The sequence below is a fragment of the Phasianus colchicus genome, chromosome 10 (genome assembly GCF_987193195.1).
Source record: "Phasianus colchicus chromosome 10, bPhaCol1.hap1.1, whole genome shotgun sequence".
NCBI lineage: Eukaryota > Metazoa > Chordata > Aves > Galliformes > Phasianidae > Phasianus > Phasianus colchicus.
Genome location: NC_143445.1, coordinates 9,843,524 through 9,871,000, shown reverse-complemented (window position 1 = coordinate 9,871,000; position 27,477 = coordinate 9,843,524). Strand labels below are relative to the sequence as shown.

At 39.2% G+C, this 27,477-nt stretch overlaps 1 protein-coding gene across 3 annotated transcripts in view; it reads left to right on the top strand.

Moving 5' to 3' along the window:
- Positions 1-27,477, top strand: part of LOC149916599 (uncharacterized) — a 135,259-nt gene that overhangs the window by 103,983 nt on the left and 3,799 nt on the right. For all 3 annotated transcript variants that reach the window (XR_016469592.1, XR_016469594.1, XR_016469595.1), the window contains one exon: positions 27,032-27,194. The gene's annotated coding sequence lies outside the window, so the exon portion shown is untranslated. The remainder of the gene's footprint in view (positions 1-27,031; positions 27,195-27,477) is intronic.

Sequence of the window (27,477 nt, the reverse complement as noted above, 5' to 3'; positions counted from 1 at the left end):
ACAGTTGCTGGGTGCTTCTGACCTTTGCTTCCTCAGAGCTCTAGTCCTTCTATCAAATGTCCTGACTGCCTTTTCTACTTGAGTTGCAAGTTTTCGGTTCCATTCTAAAAAGCTCTCTGAATAGTTTTATTTAGAAATTTCTTAGAAGGTAGCAGTTTGACGGACCTTTTGGTTTCCTTTGGCAGGCTGCTCTCTGGGATACCAGCAGGCACGTACTGTAGGGCTTCAGATCTACATCTATTATGGGTTAATTTAAGAGCCTAAATGAGGAGCTCCATTGAAGATTCCCCCAGTTCTTAGGGTATTTCTATAGTGAATTAATAAAAAATATTGCCTATGAGCTAACTGATTTGTGTCATTAGAGATGTTTTTTGGTTTTTTTTTCACAATTGTGTAGAGTGACTAGACTTCTACCTGAGTGACTTAGTTCAGTGTACAGCTTTCCTCTGAAGACCCTCATAGAGAGTAAAACACAGAGTCATGATAAATGTGGACTGTCTACCAGACCAGGCAGTAAATTGAAAACACAACCGAATCACTGATGGTGTTTAAGCTAGGGAACTTGTTAGGACTAGGAAAAAAGGGATTTTTCTGTGAGGAAATGCAGAATTCTGTCAGGTATTTGGAAGGTATGACTATTTTCTGTAGGTGAGCAGCTAGAATTGAGATGGTATCATACAAAGAAAAGTGTTTTATATAGCCTTCCAGCTATAAAACATAAGCTATTTGCTAGCAACAATAACTAAGGAAAGGAATAATGTTTAGGTTTATTACTGATTTTTTTTCAAAACAAGAATTTTTCAAATTTGATCAGTTGTGCCTGCCAGCAACTCCTTGATTGAGGAACTGGAGTCTGGCTGCACTGCTCTTTCTCTGTGTCTGATGTTGTGGCCATGGAAGGGAGATGTGTGATTACATGTGGCATTTTTTAAAATCTGGCTTTGAATGAATTTGAAATGTTGCCAATAACATTGAGAAATAATATCTTTCTGTTTCAAAGAGAATGAGTACCAGAATGCCAGCAGACGCCTTCCTTTTAATTCTTCCATGACTGGTGGAAGCTGTTTTAAATGCCTGGAGTGTAGTCAGACATTACAGTATGCTGCTTATAAAATGCTTTTGGACCTGAATAGGATTCTGTTTATAATCAATGAAACATTTGTATATGGAGCTGCCTGAGACATTTCAGGTAGCCATCTTGCTTCTGTTGGTCTCTGCTGTGTATCCCCCAGCTTCTGGTGCTTCCCTTGGGAGCCGTGCTGGAATGGTGGTAGCATTGCCTTGGTAGTTTTGTCTTTTCAGTGAACAGCTCTTCAGCTGGAGAGAAACAGGTGCAAGCAAGCTTTTTGAACCTAATACAGAAGGAGGGACTGTTATCTGAGGAGGTTTTTGGTATGCTTCCCTGCTCAATCCCATCATCATTGCACCATAGGTATCGGGTACGGCTTATTCTGTTCTGGAAGCTCTAAATCGTGGAAAATACTTCCTGTTAACTCCTCTTATGTGTCTTTCAAAGCAGTACCTGTCAGACTTAAAGTACAGCTCTAGTTTTGTGCTGGATTTCTTTTTTTTCTTCTTCTAACAAATACATTACTAAGCAAAATATTCTGTGTTGATTTTCATGAAATCATCCTTGTATCATTTAAATCCAGGAAGTGGTTTCAGTTGAAGAAAAGCATGTTGGGACTGGAGTGCCTGTCACGGAGATGAGGTGTGCTAGTGCTTCCTTCTTATTCTTACAGTCTGTAGACTCCTGAATATAATGCTGGTGTGTGAGATAGGCAACCTCTGTTCAAACAGCTTCTGTGCTTGGCTGAGCATGAGAATGTGAACTTGAGCTTTCTGTGACTGCTATGATCACTCCAACTGCCGATGAAATGCTCTTTGGTGAGTTTAGTTCTTCAGCTTTTATTAAACAACAAAAAAAAAACACCTATCCTCATGCTCCTAAAAACAAATAAAAAATAAAAATGAAGAGCAAAAAGTTCCCCAAGCCCAACTCGCTTTAAAAAAAAAAAAAAAAAAAAAAAAAAAAAAAAAAAAAAAAAAAGGAAGTTATTGTAGAGAGTGTTTTCTTGACCTGAAACAAATGTTAAGATTAGTTCAATTTGGGACTGATGTGACATGCCTGGTTCTTCATCTGCTGAGCCATGACGCTGATTATTCGCACACATCTTTAGTGTGTACTGTGTTAGAGCGACAAGCATTTCATGGGAGGTTTTATGTTAACTTTTGGCCTCTTAAAACTGTGGACAAGAAAGGGAGTCTACCTGATCTCTCTCCCTGGCAGAAGCTATGAATAACTTATTTACAGTAAGTGATTCACAGTCAGAAGCCAGAGGAGAGATAAGCAGTTCTCTTTCAGAGCCTGCATCTGCGCTGCCTGCCTGTTGGGAGATGTTGGTACAGGTTGATTAAGGTTTGGAAGAGGAAGAGACTGATTTTTGTGTGTGTGTGCATGTGTGTTAGTGCAGAGAAGAGTAGAGAACTGTATGATGCTGGCATTTTGGGTACATGGAACAGTAGCTGTACACTCATCAGATTGCCTATCTGTAGGAAAGTAGGAGGAAACACTTAAAGCTTGGCAGCTGCAGAGGTCAGAGGAAAGCAGAGATTTCGTCCTTTATGAGTATTTATATTGTTACCAAAAACTACCCCTATAGCCTCCTGACAGTTTTACATGTCTGGATAAGAAGTTGCTAATAGTTTAATGTGATTGCAGATCCTTTTCTCTTTTTAGGAAGTTGGTGTACTGTCTCAAAGCTACAAACAAAGCCCCAAAAATGAATAATTGGTTTAATGTGTGTATTGGATGAAACAACTATTTCAGGTTCTTCTTGGGCTCTGAATATAACAGTTCTTGAGAACTGCGTTTGGTCAGCTGTTAAGTCCCATTGAGTATGCAGTCTTTGTTGCTGGATCCCATTATGTGACCTACGTCCTGTTACAGGCACAGAGCAGGCAGCACCTCTGCTTGTTTTTATAGACCTTTCTTGTGCAGCTCCTGAGGCTAACTTGAAAAGTGTTTGTTAATACGGTCAGCTGATTCCCATGCCTCCTTACCTCAATCCACTTCCAGCAGCTCTGCAGCTAGCAGGAAACTTAAGCTGTGTATAGCCTTCCTGTCAAGGGGCCACTGTGGGGGGATGCCAAAGACATTTTCTCTGCTTTCCATGTGAACGTGGGGTCTCTTGCTGAAATTCCACAGCAGTCTCCTGTGTTACTGTCCGTGAAATCGCTGAATTACGAGTCTGACAGACTTACGTCTGCAGCTCTGAGAAGCTGGATTGTTGACTGGGTCCTGTAACAGGAAAAACACTCAAAAAATAGGCTCACTGGTGTTTGGTGGAAACATACCAAAGACTGCTTTTTTAAGGCTTGATGCTTAATTTTGCTATTCTAGATGCAACATTTATCAAATACACAGAAATTTACTGGCATATATTAAGTTGAATGTACCTAATAGTTGCTTTTTTTTTTTTTTAGTGGTAAGTCTTGCTGAGTATTCCATGGCACGTAGTATGCATCTGCATCTGCAGTTCTCATTAACAGTTTTCCAGCTAACCAGTTATTTTTGTTGTGTTTATCTGCTTGCATTTGGAGACTATTATAGTAGTAAGTGAATTTGGAAAAGGGTTAAAAAAAATTAAATAAGATAATCTAGAGTAATGTTAGAAAGGATTAGAAACATAAGATATATAAATCTCTGTGCCTCGAGGGGCTAATTGATGGAGCTTAAAAAGGAATTTCCCTGATGGGTAAATTAGTCTGTAATTGCCCCCATAGGGACAGCCTCCCTTAATGTCTGGTGCTGGTATCTGTCAGTGCTATGCTTGATGGACCTTCAAACTAATTCAGGATGGCAATTCAGATATCCTAGTAAATACAATATTGTACTTTAACTATTTCATGGGTGTTTTTTTGTTTTGTTTTGTTTTTGCTTGTTTTTTAAGAAGTGGAGTTAACTTCCATGTATGTGACCACCATACATTTGGCATTCAACTAGAATTGTGAACTGCTACCTTTAACTACAGGCTAGACATTGTTTTGGGCAGCTAGACTGAGTGTTTTCTTGCCCAGATTCAGTGATGATGTAAAAACTGGCAGTTAGATTCATCCTGGAGAAAGCATGTTAAAATGTGCTCACAGACCAGCCCTTGCCTAGCCATCAGCTGAAGCATTACAGTGCGTGGTGCCAAGTGCACACTCCCACTGCTATACTGAGTGCCAAACAAGGCAAATATGATGCTGGCTTGGAAGATGGAGCCATAGCCAGATTGTGTGAGAAATTTAAAGCTAAATGGAGTGAAACAAGATGAGGGGAAGGGATCTGGGAAGAGACAAGGGGCTTGTCTGAAGTGCAAAGAGGTATGGAGATGGGTATCTCAGAACATATAATCATAAGTAATTTCAGGTTTTTTTTTCTTGTGATACCACTTGTGACCAAATACAGATGTGCCTATAAGAACAGTGGCTTCTGTGTCCTCTTTGTATTGTTAGGATTTGTAGTTTCTATTTTTATTTTTACATGAGTTTGCTTTTGTAGCCACTAAGCAAAAGCTTGTGATATGGGAATTTTCTAGATGAATGATTATCTCTTTCCCAATTAGCTATTAATTAACAGATTTGTGCATCGGGTTTTAAGATAAAAAATACTATAACAATTGCTGATAGTTTGCAAGTGCACTTTCTCACACATGGATACATAGAAGTGTGAGATAAGCATGTCTGATTTTGCCACAGGCATGAGACACAAAAGCAATGTTTGAAAGATTTGCAAGGGTTCATGAATGTTATTTAAATGATTGGTTGATTTGGTAAACCAACCATCTGCTCGGGCAATCAGCAAGTCAGGTATTGCTGAATGCTGATTGTATCTGGCTCCATTCACAAACTCACGACAAGTGTTTGGGGAAGAATTCCTGCTTACAATGTATGCTTGGGAGTTCAAGGGGAGAAAAATTCAAGCTTGTTAGTTTTGTGTTCGTTATGTAGTTCATCAAGACTCTGTCCCTCAGTGTAGTTTGCAGGAATGTGGGTTGTCTTCTGTATTCTTGGGCAGAACTCCAGTTTTTGAAGAGATCTCTTTACTTCTAAGAACCTGTTAACCCTGCTACCCAGCTGGTTTTGAAACATTTTGTAGCATGATATTTATTCTGAATTCTGTGCTATGCAGTGAAGCCATCAGGAGATCCAGTCTTCATTGCTGGTGGGAGAGCGCCTCTAAGTTTATCTATAGGAACATAATGTGGAAAGATCAGTATAAATTAATAATCCACACCATCAGGATTTTGGCAGCTATTTATCAACTTATATTTTCTTACTAATTTCTTAAAAATGACCTTAAATTCTTTGTAACAAACTTCCCTGTTTTTTGTCTTTCTTTTCAAGCAGATCAATGATATGGTATTAACGAGTCTTTGGTAACACATAGGTTGCTGGGGAAATAATGCCTCCTAATAATTTCCATGGAAACTACAACAAATAGAAAGAACACAATATCACTATTTAGAAACACTATCTTTCAACATAGTCACCACCATTATCTATGCATTTCCACCTGCAATGAACAAGAGCCTGCATGCTGTGCTCATAAAATTCTGCACCACAGAGGTGAGCACTCTCAACACTGCTGAAATACATGACCCACTGCCTCACTGTGCTGACAACTACTGTTGTGTCTCTGTAAACATTCAGCAATCAATGAATGTCAATGGGTGCAATTTTTTTCTCAGGGGAGGAATTTAAGCACACTTTGATGTCAGACACAATTTTGTCAGACTGCCCCTCTGCTGCCATCTGTCACATGGCAACAAAATATGATGGGATATCAGCAGGAAAGTTCAACCCCTGTTGCCATGCCACAAACATCTGCCTCTGATGGGCCAGCATGATAAAATGGGAGGTTATGTTCAGAACAACCTTGGTACAAATATATGGTGAATGTTTGTAGAAATGCATTGTAATTTTTCAGCAGCTTCAATATTGAACTAAACTCTGCTTACAATTACTTGTTCAGTGCATCTCATTTCTTTTTAATTCTGTGCCCCCAGATGCTTGGATGACCCTATCCCCTCAAATAGCAACTCAGTCAATGACTTGTTAATCAAAAATACTGACAGTCTACTCTGTGTTAAATTTAATCCTGTCAGGCTCACTTTCTAGCAATTCAAGGTTCACCATGTCAGTGAACAATTTTTTCAACAGGAAAATTGTATTCTATTTTTATTTCTACTGTCAAGTCCAAGTCCAATGGTAGTTCTTAAGATGAAAAACTTTCTTTTCATATGGTTCAGTATCCTTTATTTACTGCACAGTTGCATAGTTCATTTGTGATACACTGTGAATAATTTCAATATGTACAGAAAACAGCCTTACTCATGTTTGTGTGGCCCATTGCCCAATAAATCAGTTCTCTGGATAGGACAATCAAGCCTCAAGCAGTATAGGAGAGAAGGCTCAAGTCTTCAGATTGAAAAAGTAAAGGTTCCCCTCCTTATGCTCTTGATCAATCTGGTCTCACAGTTCAATGCACTGATTCTCCTTTCTTCTGCAAATGCTCCTACAAATGAAAGACTAAACTGTTAGACTTGAGGAGCATCAGTTCCTCCACCTGAGCGAAAGAGGAAGCCCAAGAAAGCTCTGCCCACAACCAGTGTTCGTCCCAGCAAAAGCTACTGAGAGCAACTGTTCCTCACCATGGTAAGGCACTGCGGAGTTCCAGCCGGTGCTGCAGCAGGGCACCGAGGTGGGCAACCTGGACAAATGGAGCTGGGCACACAAAGCAGCAGCCAAAGAGTCAGCTCCCCTGCTTACAGGGTGTCCCAGGAGCTGCTTCCATGGCAAAGGGCCAGGACTCCAAGGCACAGCCAGGCTTACAGGGCAGCCCCAGTTCTGACAGCCAAGGGAGGCTCCTTCTCTCCCACAAAGGGGCGCCTTGACCCACACCCTGCTAACGAGGCGGTCACCCCACACAGGCTGCCAGCAGAGCACAAAGGCTCCCACACCCAGACTCTGATTACAGGTGGGCTGTCAACACCCTCAGAGCCACAGAGCTCAGTTTCTCCCCCAACAGCAGGAGCAACTACCAGCAGCCAGGCAGCGGGGCGGCATGGCCGAAGGCCACAGTCACCTGCACCCTCTATTGGGCCAGGGAGGGTTGCTCCCACCAGCTGGCTAAAGCAGCTGCTGCCCTAAACCTTCTTACAGGTAGGCGGGCTGTTGTGGGGACATAGGGCTCCAAGGCTTATGACACAGACCCTGATTACAGGGCTGCAATGCTGGCTTATGTCCAGCAGGACAGGCAGCTACAAAGGTACTGACGTTGTTGTGTCACAGACATTCATGTCTGTTTACAAAACAAGTGTACAGAACAACCCCTGCAGGCTTATACTTAAGGGTTATGTGAGCTGCCATGGAAGAACAGTCATGGTTGTAACTTGTTTCTGACTATAGTAGACTAATGACTGTGATTGTGAGGCTGATTTTTAGTTATTAGGGAAGAACCTGAGCTGGTATTAATGATCGCAGTTTCTTTAGTCTTAGTAGTGCTTTGTACACTGAAAATTAGATGTTATATCAGATTGACTTTGACTAAACAAGAAATTTTTTAGACTTTCTGTTTCTTACTATTTTTTTATATGTTTCTCTGAGAGCTTTCAAAATAATTTGCAAGTGTAGGAACATTTTCTGATGATGCAGCATGGAAATTACCAGGCACTTTAAAAGGGTAAATATGTTCTTTTCCCATCAGATGAATGGAAACCTTGGACTGTTTTCTATAGAAAACTAATCTGCCAGTGAAATAAGTGTGTGCTTAAGTGCTCTACTGAAGGGAGAGCATACTTTGTGAGATCATCACAGTAACTTCGGCTTCTGATAGATGCTCTTTAGCAAGGAGATGAGGAAGAAATGAATTTCCTCTGAGTTTGTACAGTTGTATCTGTTAAATAAACATTGCTTGATGCTAAATGATCATATAAATTCTGAGCACTGGAAAACAGAGCTAGGTTTTCCAAGGTGGACAGTTGATGAAAAGGATGCAGGTGTCATTATTTATAGTGAAGTAATCTGAATAAACATAAGGCTGAAGTGCATTAAATTTTCATCCCAAACCACATTCCTTTAAAGGAATAAAGTAAATTAGTCAATATTGTCTTGTAGGGATGGAAAATTCATTAAACATCTGTTCATAAAAGTAGGCCTGGAAAAAATAAAGCTGAGCAATCCTCTTTCCTCTGTATCACTTGGATTTCATGCTTGTAAAAGTTGTCTATCCATTAAGCATAAAAAGATATCACTCTGGACTGAGCAAATAATAACTGATGTTTTATGTATGTCACTGTACTACTTGAAGTGGCAAATTTTGCTTTAAAACTTATTCTCAAGTAGTCCTGTTTTTGACAGAAAGCTTTCTTTCCAATGGGAAAATTCTTAAAACAGGAAAAGCCAAGATAAGTTTATGTAAAAGCATGGCTTTTCTTACAATTTTAGCACACAAAGGTTTGTTTCATGCAAAGCAATCTTTTGCAACACAAATGCATATAATGAGATGGCAGTTTGAGATGAATGAGTAAATCCTACAATTATGGCTGTAAAGACAGCTGATTTTTTGTTTTGGTTACTATCCAACTGTTGACAGACATACCAGTCGTGATGCAGGAGAAATCCCTTCACCCACCACATCCGCGCAGCTAACAGACCATCAGGGTTATTCAGATGTGATAGAGTGGATTTAGGTGCACAAGGGCTTAAATGTTGCCTAAGAATCCACCGTTCCAGATAAATCTTGAAGTACCACTAGTGTTTTTATAGATTAGTAGGAGGTGTCTGAGCTTTAGCTCCTAGTTCAACTCCCATCTGGTATAGGTGCTATATTCCACAGTAGAGTAGTGACTTAAAGCAACCTGAGGCAGGCGGGGAGACAAGTCTTTTCTCTTTAAAAAGAAGTTTCAATTGGCAGTTTACTGATGACTGAAACTGGTGGACTGCAGCAGCACATCTTGATTAAAAGTCCTCTGTTTAACATTGGAAACATATCTTGGTCTAATTTCACCAAGAAGGAATTCAGTTTGAGGTTCAGTTCAGTTTCCATACTGTGGAGATGTCAGGCCTGCCCCAGATCTGCTTCTGCTCATGAGAAAGCACCAGGAATATATTCTGCAATATAACAAATTGTGCAGCAATCAATCTAGCACTCAAAAACTAGTGCTTTTTACTAAAAATAGGAATATGATGAGGGCATCATTAGTTTTTAAAGGGAAATAATTCTTTGGACAGACAAACAAATGAGTTAATGTGATTGCCAAGTCCACACTAAAATTTTGATGTCCAAATTTCAACATGTGATGTATTGTTTGGTTGCCAGTGAGATTTCAGTTCTGGAAGTAACACCTTTTAGAAGTTATTTAACTAAAGGTGCAAAAGCAATTTAAAAGCAACCCATTTGTAAAAACATCCAGAAGTGACAACACAGGCTGCATTCTAGTGTTTCTGCTGGCATATTTGAAAGGTTGGTAATCATGTTTTACTTGATGGAAAAAGACTGTCTTGTAAGAGACACCCACCTATGTTTGGGTCAAAATTTGGTTCTGAGGTGAATAGTGGGTGTCTTGTCAATAAATGTTGGTGCCACTCTGAAATGAAGTACTAAGCAGCTACAATGCAACTTTTTCTTCTTCACTGTCTCTGGTGATACCAGAAATAGAAGTGTTAGTTTTCCTGCAAAGAAAACTTGTTTCTCAGATTTTCCAGCCATGTGTGTTAGAGGTGAATAATTTGAAAGCAGATTTTGGAGTACTGTGTTTACAACTCTGAGGAGAACAGACATTAAAATGCTGTTAGGAACCTGAACCTTACAACTCACTCCTGCCATCTTTATACAGCTAAACTCCTGCTTGAAACAAAGTGCATATTTACACGGTCACCTGGAGGAGATTCAGGTTTGAAGCTGATCGTGTCACTAGCCTAGAAGCATGTTAGTGTAACAGAGTGGCTAATTACCAGATCTTGAAAATTATCTTAGTGTTCAGTGCTAGGCTAACATACCTGAATACGATTTATCGATTTGAAGCCCAGGAAAAGCTACTGCTGCTTCTCCCCTCCTACCCATCAAAACTCCTCTAATGTCCTGTCTGCAACTACCATAAGTTCTGATTTTGCCCTGCAAGACCTGCAGGGAAAGTCTTTCGATGTGTTTGAGGGTCATCCTTCAGTTTAGAGGCTTTAAAAACTTCATTGCACTTTGAGTGCTGGCTAGTGGCTTCCCACACAGGCTGTGAGAATGTAGCAGTTCCTCATGCTTTTGCATACTTAAGTTTTAGTGTTGCCTGGCACACAGATGGTATTATTAAAGCAGTTAAAAGGAGGAAGTGTAACTGCTGGTCTTATAGGTGGCAAAAGTTATAGTACTGTAATTTCAGTGTTTGTATTCTATAAGCTATGTAAAATGGAGATGCTGTTGGAGTTGCCTATATTTTATTGTACTGAATAAGGGCTTCTAAGTTATGTTTTTGTTCCAGGCTTTTTAGAAGCGGTTATAGAAGATTCTCTCTATTACCTGCTATACCTCTTTCATAGTCTTAATATCTGACATTTTATTAATACATCCATCCATCAATATCTCATTACAAAAGAAGGAAAAGGTTTACCAGATGCCTGAGGAAACTCTAGTTGAGAGAACTGAGATGGTCACCTCTAGTATTTTTGTAGTGCTGCTCTGATGTGTCAAGTCCGTACAATTTCTCTGAATCTCAACTGGTTATTTTCATGAAGAATGTTCTAAATAGTTTTTAATGCTTGATTGCACTTAAATATGTGAATGTGTGACCATGAACTGGAAATCTTAGACCCACGTAACGCTGAAACCTTTCTTCCCATGAATTAATTTCAGAATCTACCTGGATAGTTTCACAAATGATATTCAGAGAACTTACTGATTTAGAATGTTAAATTAACTTAGGAATTTGAGAGTAATCTGCGCAGTCATAATGCTTCTCTTCATTCACCCTTGTTTTTACTACTTCTATCGCTTCTGCAAGAATTCTGTTCTATCTAGTGAAGCACATTGAGCATGCTATAAGTTGACCTTTGCTGAGTAAGGGGATTCTCCAAACTGTACTCAGAGTTTTGTATTTTATAAATGGATTCTTTATGATACTGGCTTTCTTAAGATAGAACTAAAAATCTTGCACATCTCTGAAAGTAATATCCAGTCTTTTGTCATTTACAACATAACTGCTTTGAGTATGACTTTCTGCAGGTTGACCGTTCGGTAGGTAATTTGAATTTGTAGGATAACTTCTGGCCGTGCTGGGCTTGTCTTAAATACTAGTACCACAGTAATTGTGTGATGGGCACCACTAACCAGCCAGTAGAAAGAAACTCTGAAATGGGGTGTTCTTTTCTCCATATGCTTTAAGCACCTTGTGATGACTGTACAAGTAGTGTAGTGAAAGTGCTAAGTCATGGCTTGAAGCAGTGATTGAGCATCTGGTAGGAAGGCAGGGCCAACCCAGGGGAGCTGAGGTGCATGCTACCTGAATGACTGGAAGGGATGGATCCACCCCTCCCAGACCTCATTTAAGGCTTGGCAGTAGAGGCAATGGGATCTTGCTGGTGATCCCTGCTTATCTGAGTACTTCCAAGGGTAAGGGTGTTGGTTTTTTTTCTTCCCATTGTTTCTTTTCCCGTTGTGTCTGTAGCTGCTGCACTGAGCATGTCCTTAATTGCTGAAGCCTGGGACTTTGCTATTCCACTATCATTGCTGTGTTTTCCATCTCATTATAATGTTACAAGTAGCAGCTCCTGTCAATAGAAGTTTAAATTCTGAACTAAAAAACATAGCTAAGAAAACACAAGTTCCATCTAAGACCATAATCACACACTGTGTCAGAGGAAGCTTATTATTGGCAATGTGCTGTTCAAGTGCTTTTTGCCTTATGAAGTTACTGTTTTCAGGAATATGTAAGGTTTGATATGCAACTCCTGATGCCCTGTCAGAAGTACATGCATCTTTTCACTCTAAGTATTTAGTTTATTAATAATAACTTTTATGCAGTTTTCCATTTCATCTTATTTATCAACAAAAATTACATATTTAAAAAAAAAAAAATCCAAAGTAAAAAAAAAAAAAGCCCACCAAAGTATTCCAATCAATTAAGGTTCTTCCATGAATCTCAAAACATCCTGGAAGAATGAATTCTGAAGGGTTAAATCATGATTTGTAGATCATAATGGATATGGATCCGATATATTTCCCTTCTTACATGAGGTGTGTATTTATGAAGTGTGAAACAAAGGTCTAAATTATATGGATTTCTGCCTTCATGGAATAAGGTTAATCGTAACTATTCCTCCTCAAATGCAGGTTCTTCTGTTAACTCAAACTGTAATTTTCTAATTTGTATTTTGAAATGGTCTTCAAATACTTTGGGCATGTGCTGAGAATTATTTTTTTAAAAAAAGAGCAGGAAGAGGTCTCTACACCTGGTGATCTGGGAACCTGATGGGCAAGACAATCTGAAGAACTAAGCTCTCTAAAGGTAGCAATCTCAGCTCTTTTTTTTTTCTTCAGAGTAGTGCTTGGTCTGAGCAGTGAGACTAAAGATGATTTGTGACCTTCTGTAAAGACCTGAAAACAGCCTGTGGCTGACAGTTTTTAAGCTTGGCCAAAATTGGAGTTCAGGAGATAAGAAAAATCTATATTTTTAATACTTCCTTGTGTAGGCAGATTGGGGAACAAAATGAAAACTTTTCTATTGTTTTATGTCTAGGAAAGCAATATTTCCTGGTGGATCCCTTCAGTAAAGAAGCTTCCTCTTCTTTGTCAAAGGTATAAGAAAGGGCTAAAGATGTCTAAACCTCTGTGTAGTTTGTGATCTCAGGAATTATTTCACCTGAGATTGATGGTTAATTCTGTTCCCTCTGTGACATATCTTTCTAGATTTAGAGCTGTCTTTGCAATATTAGGTCTTGTTTGGTCTAGAATCCTTGCTAACAATGAGCGATTGTAACATACTTGGAATTTTTGTCTCTACTGTTTATGGGATTCATTCTTCTGTTGTGTCTCCAAATACATCTGCGTCTGACTCTGCTATAACGCAGTGTATATAGTACAGCTGCACTTTGATTCAACTGAGATTCTCATTTTTTGCTTCTTTTTAACAAACAAGGCGATGTTGGTAGATTGTGTTGTGCTTTCAATTAATTTGTTACTCTGTTCAAGCAAGTTAAGTCAATTTCCTGCTTGAAGGAGGGCTTCTGGTATTTCTTTCCTTAGCTCTTGTGTAATTGCAGTTGTAGAAGTTGCTATAATTAATGCTTATCAGGTGCTGTAATACGCTGTGATTGGAGTCATCTCAATATTAACAAAATCTAAAAGAACAATGATGTTTCTCAACTATAGATTTCTAGAAGTGTCCAAAGGATCTCACAGAGTAAGTACAGAACGATGTGCCTACATGTTAAGCATCTTCACACCTGCTGAACTTGTACCCTTGAAAAATTCTGTTATTTTAATGAGTAATAGCTGTTGTCTCATCTATGCGTTATTTGCTTTTGTAATTCCCAATAATCCTGGTCTGAGAGTTCAGCAGGCTAATCTGTATATATAGTGTAAAAAATAAAAATCAAACTAGATAAAAACTCTCTGTGAGAGGGCAAATGTTACCTTTATCGTTCATATTTGTGTACCTCTCATATCTTGTGTCCATTTGAGTAACTGTGTATTACATAGGTGAAAATAATGCCTCCTATTTATTTCCATGGCGGCTACAACCTGTGTATAGAGCAGAGCATAGTAACACTACAGATAGAGCAAATACTCAGCTACAAAATGCTGTTTTTTATCATAGTTGACACCATTATCTATGCATTTTTGCTAATGATGAGCAAGAGCCTGCATGCCAGACTTGTAAAAATCTGCTGTAGTGAAGCTGACCAACTGTTGCTGTTGCTACTGCTGAGTTGCACCACCCACTGCCTCACTGTGCTCACATCCACTGTTGGCTCTCCATAAACATTCAGTAAGTGATAATGAATATCAGTGGGTACAATTTTTTTCACATAGAGGAATTCAGTGGCACACCTTTGCTTCACATGCACTTCCATGTCAGATGCCACTCTGTCAGACTACCCCTCTGCTGTCATCTGTCACATGGCAACAAAATGTAATGGGATATTGGTGGGAAGCTTCAGCTTCTATTGCCATACCAGCAACATCTGCCTCTGATGTCATGGGCCAATATAATAGGATAGGAGGCATTACTTTTGGAGCAGCGCTTATAGATCAAGTCCCTAGCAATAAGAAGTACCTGTTAGTGTTTTTCCTTTATGATAACTAAAAGTCAAGGTCCTTAGTTTGTGTAAGGCCTGGGAGATGGATCTGCAAGAGTGGATAGGAGCTTGTTGCTTCAGCCTAGAATGTGTTTTTCTGGAAGATTTCTTGCATCTCTTTTTTTAAATAGAAATGATCAGGGTGGGTGTCTAAATAGAAGAATGGGATCTTTATATTTAAAAATAGAAGGACCTTTTGGACTTGAGCATCATTCAAATTATTGACATCTGCTTAGGGAGGAAAAATGAATTGTTAATGTAAAAATTAATTGATATCTCTGGCAATAATTGGACCTTAATTAGCATAGAAAGTAGCCATGGGAGTATTAGCCTCACCAGATGCTTTCTTGCTTAAGCTAGAATTCTTAAAATGTTCTTGGAAATCAAGGAGGTGGGTGGTGAGGGGAAAATCTGTCACTTTAACTCACCCTTGGATATACTTAACAGTTTTTACTGTTGTGAGTTACTTCTAAAAGACCAAATGACATGCTCAGGTATTTTGTTAACAACTATTTTAGTTTCCTGTCCGGAGTCTGGCATTTCACAGTAGCATTACTGCAAGCATTTAATTGGTCTCTCCTGCATATCTGGCAGTTTTCCTCATCAGCTCAAACTTCCTGTTTGCATTACCTCCCACTCTCAGTAACAGGAGATGTATACCTGCATATATATGTGGACTTTCCTAAGTTTGGTATTTTAATTTTTGAATTCTATTCTTACACGTTAAATTTCTGAAACTACAGAGCCAGTCAGGCCCTTTTCACTACTTGACGCTAGTTGATCTTGTGCTCTTTGGCTGTGTGTTTGCAGCAAAACAATTTGGTAAAATCATCAAGTATTTTGGCAGTGTCTTATATTCAACTATGGAAGTAATCTCTTGCTGGGAACATTACTTAGGTCTGCGCAGGATCCTGGATCCATCAGCACCTATATGTATTCATGAGAAACCTTGTTAGTGCTGGCATTGTTCTTCACAGTCCCAGAATTAAATCCTGCAGTGTTGGCCATTGCTCCTGCAACTTTGAACATGCTTCATGGATCTGTTCTTATTGAATAGATCTTCCAAGCCTGTGAGTTTGTCACTTCCTCGGTGAGCTAGTTTTGCTTATGAATCCGTCAGTGAGCTAAGGAACATTAAATGCCACTGTCAAAAACTGATTGATTGCAGCTTTTCATGAACTTGGATTCAGGCCTCCCAGTAGGTAACAGATTTGTATTTGGTGCAGAGTTTTCCATGCTACTCTGTTTCTGGCTCCTGCATCGTAATTTTTTGTTTTCTCTACTCCTAATTCTGGGTAGTGCTATGGAAGTTAACTCCTCATTAGCTTCTTCCCTCTGTTCCTCACCTCCAGATCCTTCAAAGCTACTTTGTACTCTGCATCCCTAGAGGGTAAGTTTTTTCCCTTTCACTTTAGCCTCAGTATTTTGCTAGATTATACAATAGAAAAGAACTATGCTGCCTAGTGAAATGCAATTGGCTCCACATGTGGCCCAAAAAACGTGGGGATTGGGATCCTCAGTGTCTGCCTTCCTGTAAAGCAACAGCAACAGTCATAGGGATTCTGCAGCTCCAGGTTTCTCTGGGGATGGTATATAAGGTTTGTCTCTCAAAGATTTTTTTCAAAGTTTTTAACTTTTTGTTACAGTTTTTTCTCTTAACCAATAAATGCCCATATGGTGTAAAAGGAAGATAAGTCCCACTGACATCTCCTGGAGCTGTTTATAGAGGAACAACTTTCTCTCCATTGGAGAAAATGTTCCTTCAGAATGGCAGGACCAGCTTGAGCTTGGTCTTCCTCATGCATGAGATCTGTTCCATGGCTATGTCAATGTCCAGCTCTACAGCAATAGTAGGAGTCTTCCAAAGGTCTTGTTCATATGCTCAGCAAGACAAACTGGATGCCATGCAGGTGCTTCTTTTAAAGAAATCTACTGTAAAGATTTCACAAGGGAAATTAGATTCTCCATCCTAATTTCCAAAGCCCGTCTCTTTTATTAGAAGGCTCACAGGAGGCTCCCTTCACCATATTTAATTTACCAATTTTATTTGGACATTTGAAGAAACAAAGAAAGGCCAGGAAGCTGTAAATTTAAGAATATGGAAGGTTTTCTTTAGTGAGAGTGGAAGTGGTTGCTGGCAAAGTACATCTGAAAACAGTATTCTGTTTCTACTCCTTTTACTTGGCAAAGATATGTGATATTCACTATTAGGGTAAAATTATGTGAAGCAGCTGCACTGACAGATAAGATTAATTATCCTTTGCATTGCTGACATTAACCCTACTTGTCATCAGGGCTGTGGAAAGAGGAGTACCTCCTCATCAGGTCACTTTGTGGACGCATTTACTACCAATATGGTATTGTAAATTATCAGAAAATCTAATGAGTCAAAATGGAGGCAGTCATCTGTAGTTTCCTATCAACATATCAGGATTATCATCTCTCGGATTTAAAAATGAAGAGGGAAAATACTAGTAGCAATCACCTAGACTGTAGAGTTTCTGCAAGGTGTGTATGTTTTAAATACCTTTGTAAGCAACATACCGCATGAACCTGAGATAATGTCATTAAAAAGATCTCATTCTGAAAGCTCTTGTTGGCTCTAAGCACCAGTTCTGTGTTGTATTGATGTAGTTGAATGTGAAGAGAAAGAAATAGGTGATGTACCATAGGGAGGCCATCCTTGTAAAGTGTCTGGTAGGCAGGTTTTGTGTGAAAAGGCAATCCTAGCTTTGTTTCTTGCCTCCACTTCTCTGTTCCAATAGCCAGGGTAATGAGCTAAATACTTACTCCTAGTGTTGGAAAACACTACCAGAAAGCAGGACCCGTGCTGCTCTAACAGCTGGTCAAATGTGCCATCACAGGTTAGAGCAGTTTGTCTGTCACTCTCTGACTGTGCTGTCTGAATCCTCTCCTTTTAGATTAAATGTGTGGCTCTGTGGAGCTCTGCTAGCGAAAGGTGTCATGGTGGCAGCTTGGGAGTGCCAAGGTCCTTGGTCCCTGATGGCATGAGTGCTGCCAAGGAACGTTGATGTAATTCTTTGTGAGCCATGAGGATATTTGCCAAGGCACATCTATAGACACAAGGAGCTGGAAGCCTCAGGATTGTTCCCTAACCTTTATGAGATCTATAATGAAAGGACGTGGTATCTATACACTTACAGAGACTGAAATTCTGAATAACTGCATTGATAGTAAATTCTCTAATGGATTCCTGGTAGGAAATGAGAAAACAGCAGTCTGGGATTAGAACATAACTCTATTAATGAAAAAAAATCCTTATCTCTTGTCATACTAAGGTCACATTTCACATGAGATTGGGACACTTTTCACTGATAAATGTCTATGCTGTATATGAGACAATGAGCAATCAAAACTGTACATTTAAAAAATCTCTGCGAAGAAGAAAATGCAGATGCTTGTAACTTAGCAGGCTGGGGTGGTTCATCCCTTAGTTTGAAACACGAAACTCATCAAAATTATGGAAGCCGTGAAGATGTATAAAGTGTTAACTTGATTAAATTTGGAACGGAGCTGCCCACCTGTTCTTCTAAATATAAGTGGCTCTGCAACATGACCTGCTCAGTCGTCAGAGGGGGGTAAGTCAGTGGAAGCTTGTGCTGGGCTCTGTCCGTGAATGGGGGCAAGCCAACGAAGGCAGAAGCCTGTAAGAATGTTTTGGCGCTACTTCCTGGCTCCCACTGTGACTTTAGATACATATCACTTTATGTAATACTTTTTTCAAATGTGTATATTCAGCTCTAACGGCTCGTTGATCCTAGCTAAGCTCTTTGGCTTGGCTCTGCTGTCAAGTTTTCTTGTTTGACCAGGTCTAGTATGTTATGTGCCTCGAAGCTACAGACACTTCCTTAATACATGAAAATAAATTCAACAGCTCTATTGTGATCACTTGTTGAAACAGCTCTGACTTATCACACTAAGGTTTCCTGATGCTGACAAGCTAAACAACTTTCACTGGTGCAAAACCCTGCCAAGCAAGCCTGCTTCCAGATCTTATCCACAGTGTGAAGGAGGTGTCTTACAGAAGCTCATTTAAACAACTTCACACCATCCTTCTCAATAGAATTGAGCTGCATAATCCACATGAATCTCTTGACTTAAACATTGAATCTCGATGCATCAGTGCTTAGTGGGTGACAGTCACCATCCAAGTACTACTAATTAGCTTTTTATTTAAATGAGTCGAGAACTACATTTTGAGAGCTTGGCATGCTTGCCAGTTGCAACTCAGAGCGAAGCTCCGAAGTGCCCTTTTTAATTCTGCACATTCCTCTTAGGCACATTTTCTGTCTTACTGTCCTGCAGGTACCTTCCTCTGCTACAGGTTTCCTAAAAAGGCAAACTTATTATTTATTCTACCCAACATATCCAGGGCCTCTTATGAAATTGAATATCAAGTATTAAGTATCTGTTTTGGTGAAATAATGTTGTATTTCAGTTGGTGCTGTAATTCTGCCCCCCCCAGCTGCTCCCTGGTTGGTTGATCTTAAACCTTTTAGGGCACACTGGTTAGCAGCTTCCTTTTAGGAAATGATTTTTTTTTTCCTGAGGCACAGATTTGAAGAAGCAGCCCACCTACTGACATAACAGAGCTGGTGTGGCTTTTGTAATTTAACGGAGTGTTGGCATTAAAATTCTATCTCCACTCTAATCTTATACATTTTATTTATATACATCATTTGTTACCAGATTAAAAATTGTGGTTCTAATGACTACCACAGTAATTTTGAGATAGCTGTATATATTGCATAAATAACAAACCTTTCAGCTGAAAAATGATTTACATCTTCCCAAGTTGCATGTTTTCTTTGTAAGATTTATTAAACTCTCAAAGGACACTTTATTTTTCCCTTCCTTTCCTTTCCCTGCTGTTGTATCTGTAATTCAGCACTCTCAGAAAGCACAGGGGAGCAGCAGCCCTCTGCAAGCAGGCAGGCTGACAACAAGTAGCTCTGGCTCAGGGTCTGACCCACGTGCCTTTGCTGCAATTACACCTTAGCCCCAGCTCTGCAACATCCTGCTTCTTCTGAGCAAGGATTAAAGGCATAAAAATAAATTGTGCAAGATTCTTTCTTTATGGTGATCTTACGCTTTGGGGAATTCCATTAGAGGTTTGCTTTTTGGACCATAAAGCTGCTTTGAAATCTCTTCTAAATTGGATGTGAATTCTAGTTTCCTGAGATAAATAAATGCAACATTGGAATCCTGTTCTGTCCACGTGCCAAAATCAGGTCCATAAGGGCAGCCAGAATCTATTATTGGTTTACACTGGTGAAGATCCTCTGCTGTTAAAGGTTGAAACTGTGTAACTGACAGTGGAATTTGGCTCCAGGCCTTTAGGCTTTCAGCTATGCCTTATAAATACACAGTTCAAACAGAACTCTTGTGGACTAGATATAAAAAGAGGATAGCGGGGGGAAGTGATAAAGAAAAGATACTTTTCAAGGAAGTCTGTATATACATTTGTGTAGGCTTATGAGAGTGTGAATGCTCTGATGCATATTTTTCCTTTGTATTTAAATAAACTTATATTTGCAGGTTTTAATACAAATATAAAAGTTTATTTTGTTATCACTTCCTTCCAGAAGATGATTATTTTTGGAAATGTTTAGTATATGTGCATGAAATATCAGTCTTAATATTTGCTCTAACATGAAGAATGGGTGTCAGCTTTGCCAGTTTGTGCAGTGTGTAATGCCCATCTGGCAGTAGTTAGAACAGAGATGCCATTATAGCACCGTGTTAGGAGTAGTAGCTGCTGCCTTGTTTTTTCTTTTTTTTTTTTTTTTTTTCCTTACTGGTTTTTATTCTTACATCCTCCTTCCATCTTTTTAAACTTCTTTTTGATATGACATGGTTAAATGCTATGGTGGTTATATTTTCAGTTGAATGCTTCTGTCATCCACCAGGAAGTTTCAGTGGTCTATTTGTATGCTGCCAACCATCGGTAAAGTTGGGAGTTAGGAATTTAAAAACTCAAGTTATAGTAGTGGCTTCTTCTAAATATATATATATAAAACAATAAAATCTGGCTGTTAAAGGACAGCTTCTATGCATACTATTTTTAACCAATAGTCTGGCATCAATCCAAAGAGTTTAGGGAACAATGGGAATGGCCCCTCTTGTTTTATCAATTCTAGAACAACAAATTCAATCTTCACTCATGCTGTTACAGTACAACTTCACTGAAGCAGGGTGAATTACTGAAGGTTTCAATGCTGACAGTCTGTTTATTGTTGTCCTTCTTTTCACTTTTTTGCTGGTCGTGTCTTCACAAGGCTTGGTGACTTTAGGCAGTGAGGTCCATCTCCGTGAGAAAGGTGAGCTGTTCTAAACTTTCAGGGGAAAAAATAGAGGAAAAAAAAGCAGATAAAGCCAGCCTGCTTATCTGTGTTTTAATATTGCTTGTCAGAGCACTGAAGTTTTATTATAAGGAGGGAGTGATAGATAATATATAATAGCATTTGGAGTGGGCGCATGGCCCGCTGTGGAGTAAGAGCTGCATTGTATATGTGTTTACTTAAAAATTCTATGGGGCCTTCCACTGGAAAACTGGAAAGAATTTCTCTCATCTTCCCTGTTTGGTATGAACGTGTAGCCTATCTCTAGTAATTGGTTTTGCCTTGAATTTTGACTGGCTGATATCCGCAAACGAATTGCTTTAGAGAAGACTTCTGCTTTTCTAGTTCCTTGTGCTTGTCTAAAATTTATCGTTTAGTTAGAAATCTGTTTGCACTGTTTTTAATGTGTTTCTGGATTTGCTGGTTCTTAACCTGGTTCTTGACAAATTTGCTGCAGAGGTTGGTTTACCCTCCTGTGGGAATAGAGAATTTGGGATTATTGGATCTTTCCTTTCTGACTCTGAAAGCTGGAAGGAAAGTTAAAACAGAAGGGCACTTCTTGAGGAAACAGCTGTACTGGTAGCCCCCTGGGGATTCCTCTGAAAACGTGGGTTCACAGGCTTGGAGCGTTTTGTCATCTGAGCCCATCTAGCAAATATGTTAGAATTATGCTTGAAGCTAACAAAAAAAAAATAATAGTCCTGGCAGTAGTGTGGAGAAAAAAAAGGCCTACTCAGTGTTCCAAAGCTGGCTTTAACTTTTTCCAGTAGCTGCAATAAGACTTAAAATTTAGCTTCCTTTCTTGGTGTGTTACAGGAGATGTGCAAGAACATTTTTTCTTTGAGATTCTATGTGTATTTTATACACTATAATCTTGTGTTTTTGAGTAAAAGGTTCAAATTTCAATGACTGAAGACAACTAGTAGATAGGGACTGGCTGCATGAGAAATCAAACTGTTGTGAAGAAAGGTAGAGTGTCTTCTCCATGTATTACCCCTGTCCTCATCCATGAAGATAATAAAACTGAATCAGTCTGTAACATTACGTAGCACACTCAGACATTTTCTTTTCCTCTTGCTTTTCCATCAGCATTAGCTTCAGCTAATGATTTGTGAAACTGTAAAATAAATGAGCTACAGTAATATGAGGAATTAAATCCTTTTGAACAGTATGGCAAGTAATGTGATTCTGGCTTATGCTATGGAGCAGGGTGACAAAATGACCATAAGCGGTGTGAGAAATCCTATCCTGGAGAAAGTCAATATTGCTGCTGCTCCCAGCTCTTCCTGACAAGATGCGGGGCAGTGGCTGGCAGGGGAAGCTGGGGGGATGCACAGGCAGGTACTGGGCTCCAGTCTGTCCAGGGCTGGGTCACCCAACAGGGAGTGGGGCTGCTGCTTGTTTGAAGGCTGGTGCTTTCAATAGTGTCCTCCTGCTTCTTTAGCTAGAAAAATAAGGCATTAAGACAGCCTTGTTCAGCAAGGATTATTTGAAAAGCTTTACTACCACCTCCAATTACATAGAAAATTTGACACTCTAGCAAAAAGGTATGTTTCTGGTCAGGTGACTAGTGAGTAAAATTCAAAGAGACAGTAGGGACATGGGAGACTGTTGTTTCTGAATCTGCTTCATAATGACCACAACTTACTGTAGATGTGCCTGCCTTCTCCTGGCTTGCTGAAGAGGTGTAGGAGGAGGCAGTGCAACTGTGATATGAAAGCACTGGTGCATGTGAGGTGATGTATAGGACAGCATGGTAATCATCAGGCTCCAAGTAGCCTGTGACTTTAATGGAAAACATAGGATTATGTACAACACTACACTTGGAAGCTTCCTTTGTTACATTTTATATTGTAACTGATAGCTGGTGACCAAGAAAACTAGTTTCTGTTGCCTGCTGGGATCACTTAGTAGGGTTTGAGGTTTTTATTCTTGAATTTTTTTAAAGATGGCTTTCTTCTCTCTCTCTCTCTCTCTCTCTCTCTCTCTCTCTCTCTCTTTTTTTTAACAAAAACAAAGGCATGAATTATGCAAATAGATTCTACTACTGTAGGTGCTGAACTTCTGGAATAGCTCTGATTTCATACATATAAGTAATATACTGGCATGAAATGTTAAATGATTTTGAAGAGTCTAACTATTAATAAAGCCAGAGGAAGATTTGCCATCTTTTTGTTGCTTATAAAATTAAGCTTAATCTTTCTCAAGTCACTTTCTTTTCAATCTTCTGGTAAGAAATACAGTAAAGCATTTACCACAGACTTCATCTGCAAAAATCTACTACAAAGTTTGTAAACTCTTCCTTTGCCTCTTAGGAAGGAATTATGACAAATGATAAGTTGTACTCCGTGCCGTTGCTTGCAAACTTTGAATTACTGTAAGCAAGGCATCCTGCAGAGCTGCTGAACAGTGTAATGTAGGACTTGGCACTGGCTCTTTCTGCAGGTTTAGCCAGGGTCTTAGGTGTGTTTGTATCACAAACTTAGTCTTCTGCACCATTAGAAACAAATACAGAAATGAGAAGTGAGCCAAGTGGTTTTACTGTGTTTGGGTTACTGAACCTTCAAACAATCAGAAGACCTTCTGCTGTAACCTGTTTTTCAAAATAATAAAGATGAAAGTCAAGATTTTGTCTTAATCCTCTTAAATTCAGGGCTGAATGGAAGGAATGGGCAGGAGTCTAAGTGCCTCCTGACTACCATTCACTCAGTGTTTATTCAGGTAGTTATGTTCTGTGTGAAGGAAGGCACCCATTTGTAGGGTACTTCACACTGGCTGGGGGTGGGAGGCTTTTTGCAATGGAGTAGAGCATGAATTTTTGCCTCTGGAAATGACAGCGATCGCTGCTTAATTGGGAAAATAATAGTGGAAAAGGGGGAAAAAAATAATCGGGGTAGCAAACTGCCTTGTGGAGGCTTTCTGAACAGGAATGCCAGGCTGTTGGGGACACAGAATGCCTCTTGTGGTGGCTCAGAACAAGTGACATCAGAAGCCTTGCTACAATGTTATCCAAGTTTACTTTTACTTTTTGAATTCTGTAAAGGCTTTTGTATCTCAGACCTGGTTGTACTGAACTGGTGGCTCTTCATGTTATGTTTCCAACATTCTGAATGTTATATCTCTTGTACCAGATGTTATATAGAAGAGGTATTTCTCTTTATGTTGGCTCTCATTGAGGCAAGAATCACAAATTTCTGCTTTTTTTTTTTTTTTTTTTTTTTCAGTTTAAAAATGTGCATAACCAGAAATTTAAGTGAAAAATTCCTGTGTGCCTTTTGCAGTTTTAAGATGAAAAACTTTGTAGCATTGGAATGATATTTAAACACTGAAATAGTTAAAAATGGCAGTATTAAATAGACTTTTTCACAAACATCAACATGATTGTAATTACGAAAGGATGAGCTTGAGTGTGACAATCAGTATTTTTTTTCTTACTGGAAGTGTATTTTTTTTCCCCTGCAGTTGCAGTGAAATCATGAATTTGATTTTTATACACATTTTTGTCGCAAGAATTTTGACTGATTTCAGGGACCTACTTTTGTGACTGAATTCTTAACCTCTTGTTATAAGGAGCTTAGAGTCTGGTTTTACTTCGTAAATGCTGATAAAAAGTTAATGATTACTGTAGCTGAATACTCTTATGCACTCTGTACATAAATGGTGTCTTCTATTTTAGGTTAGTATTTCAGATGTCTGGATGCCTCCATCTGTATGTGACCAGTGTGAATATGGCTGATCTTGACCACATCTAAGAACTATGTGGTGGCATATGTGAAATAAGTTTGGATGTCCTAGCTTTTATGGAGACATACCTGTGGCACAGGAGCTGTATCTGCAATTGATACTTCTCCTGCTTTTGATGCAGTCACAGGGTGTATGAAAAGGAAAATAACACTGTGGTGACCTGTGGGTGTTATTCTGTGAGTTAAATCTTAGACACCTCAGTGAGAAATTCCTCTGGCTTCACTTATTTTGTACCTGCTTGGGAATCTTCACCTCTGAGGCCCCAGCTAAGCATGTGTCACATGATAGTAACCTAAGGTAGGGTCTACCTTTTCCTTCTGGAATATTTTAGTGAGGGAGTTATGTGAATGTATAAGGGTGAATACTTAAATGACAAAATCTCAAGCAACTTTTCTTTTTCTTCATCCTTCCAAGGCAGCTGATCTTGTTTCCTTCCTGGTAGATTACTGTTGGTTGGCTCTCCCCTTCTCAGGAAATAACAGCATCACTGAATGTGTACTCCTGTGTAGTTAAGTCCAGTGCCTATCAATAACAGAAAAGCAAAGACAGTAGCACCAGCAATTAAGGCACTTTCTGTTTATCGTTGAGCTGGTATTTTTAGGAAGCTGATGGAATTTGGCTTGTCATCTAACACGCGATTCTTTTGCCAAATGTCAGGTCTCCTGACCAGCCACCCAAGTTGCTCTGCCAACTGTCAACCTCTCTTGCAGAAAGAGAAATGCAATGGAGTTGGCAACTTGATGAAGAATTAACAGCCTCTGCCAGCGTGCTCTAATTAAACAGCTATATAGACAACAGCTGTGAAAAATTCATCAATCATAGAATGTTTATTATTGGAATTAAAATGTCTCATAACTAATGCATAGATTTACATTGATTAACATCTCCTAGAAGGAACAATCTGTGTCTTACAACTTACTGTGGGCATTTTAAATGTCTGTATCACTTGCACTGTCACCAATCTGCCTCTGGTTAGTTGACTGTAGTTAAAAGCTTTACCAGCTTCTTTGCAGCAAATCAGGATCTAAAGCTGTAGAACTGCAACCCTGAACACTAGAAGTCTAAATTCCTGTCAACATATGGGCTGTTGGATGTTCCAGTACACCAGTTTTCTAGACACATGGACAAGACTCTGGTTTTCACACTTGAAGTAATGCAGCAAAGAATAATCTTACTGCATCAACTTAAAAAACCATGTGGAGCTCAGAAATAAGATCATAATAAGTTGCCCTGTTTTATTTTATCTTGGTATTCTACTGTACAATTTAACACTGTCAATTGTGTTGCTTTTGTTTTTTGGATAGAGGTATTCTCTTCAGGCAGTGTAAGTTGCAGTCAATCTTGTAAAATGCTATCCTGTATGTATAAAATAACAGAGTCATTAAGATTGAAAAAGACTTCTGAGATCATCTAGTCCAACCATCAACCCATCCCCACCATGCCCATCAGTCCATGTCCCTCAGAGCCACATTTACCATTTTCTTGAAAATGTCCGAGGTCTGTGACCCCCACCACCTCCCTGAGCAGTCTATGCAAATACCTCACCACTCTTGTTGAGAGGAAATGTTTCTTAACATCAAACCTAAACCTTCCCTGTGCAACTTAAGGCTGTCATCTCTTGTCCTATCACTGTTACCTAGGAGAAGAGGGTGATGCCCCAAACCTTCTTTCAGGGAGTTGCAAGGAACAATAAAGTCTCCCCTGATCCATGTGATTTGGAGCCAGTGCGAGGCCTGAAGTCCCCCTTAAGTCCTCAACATTTGTCATGTTCTGGCTAGAACCTGTTGCGTAAGTGGAACAAACTTTCAAGTTAGAGCTGTAATACAGCATCATTATTCCTGAAGCATGAAACTTGCTGGAAAAAGACAAGCAAGAAATTAACTCCAAGGTCCTGAGCCCATGATGAGGTCTCTTGCTGTCTTCAGTGATAAAGAAATAGTGCTGCCAGTGTTGTGTGTTCAGTAAATGCTTTTTCTCATCTAGAAAAATAAATACTTGAAATATTCAGAGTGGCACTGACAGAGTTTGAAAGTTGTATTTGAAAAAAAATTAAGAAATTAGAAAACTTTAATGGAGAAAAACTGTTTTAATTTTTGAGTAGATAAAATGCATGGAATCAAATCTTGGAATGCTTTTGTGGCACGTCACTTAGCTGTGCCATTTCTCCACGTTAGCATCTTGTTCTAACTTATAACACAGGAATTTGGAGGTCTCAGAGCAGGCTGACTGGATATCTTGTAAGCATAAAAATAAAAGGAAGTATAAAATATGGTACAGAGGTCTAATCTTTGGATTCATGCCAGTTAAACTCACCAGTCAAAATTGTACAAGACTACATGTCTGTACTGTAAATTGTTTTCTTTTCTATTTCAAATTAACTCTTAGTCCAGACTCATGTCTGCATGCTATAGGAAATTCTTTTTTGGTGAGGTATTTAATATCAATTCTTATTATATGATTAAGTTGAGAGGTAAAGAAGTTTGGTGGTTTTTTCTAGTGAACAACTGGGACTTCTGTCAAGAGATGAAGGCTATATCTGGAACATAGTTCATTCAGTAAACCGTAACATGTTTTTTCTTTCCTTTCAACAGGCATTTTTTCTACATGCTGAGCACAGGCCAGACCTCATTAAATTGTTTTCGTAGCAAGATGAGGAAAAGGACCTTTCTGATGGATCTTACAGGGATCCTGCTGCCCGATAGTTTTCAACTTTCACATGGACTTGGTCCTGAAGTACTGTTGACTTGAGTAAAGGTAAGACTGAAAAGCATTGTAGTATTTTCTCATAAGAATGAATTACACACACCCTGTCCTTTAACACTTGCTACAGAATACTACAACAGCAAGACAAGGTAAAATCGACAGAAATAGTCGAATCTTTATGAATACTTAGTGGATTTTTTAACAACTCATGAAGACTGTAGTCCTGTTCAAGCTGATTTTTCCATTTACGTGCAGAAATGAGCTGGCAGAATGTGCCTTGCACTTAAGCATATTCACTTTTTAGCCTTGCACCAAGGGCAAACCTAACTCTAGA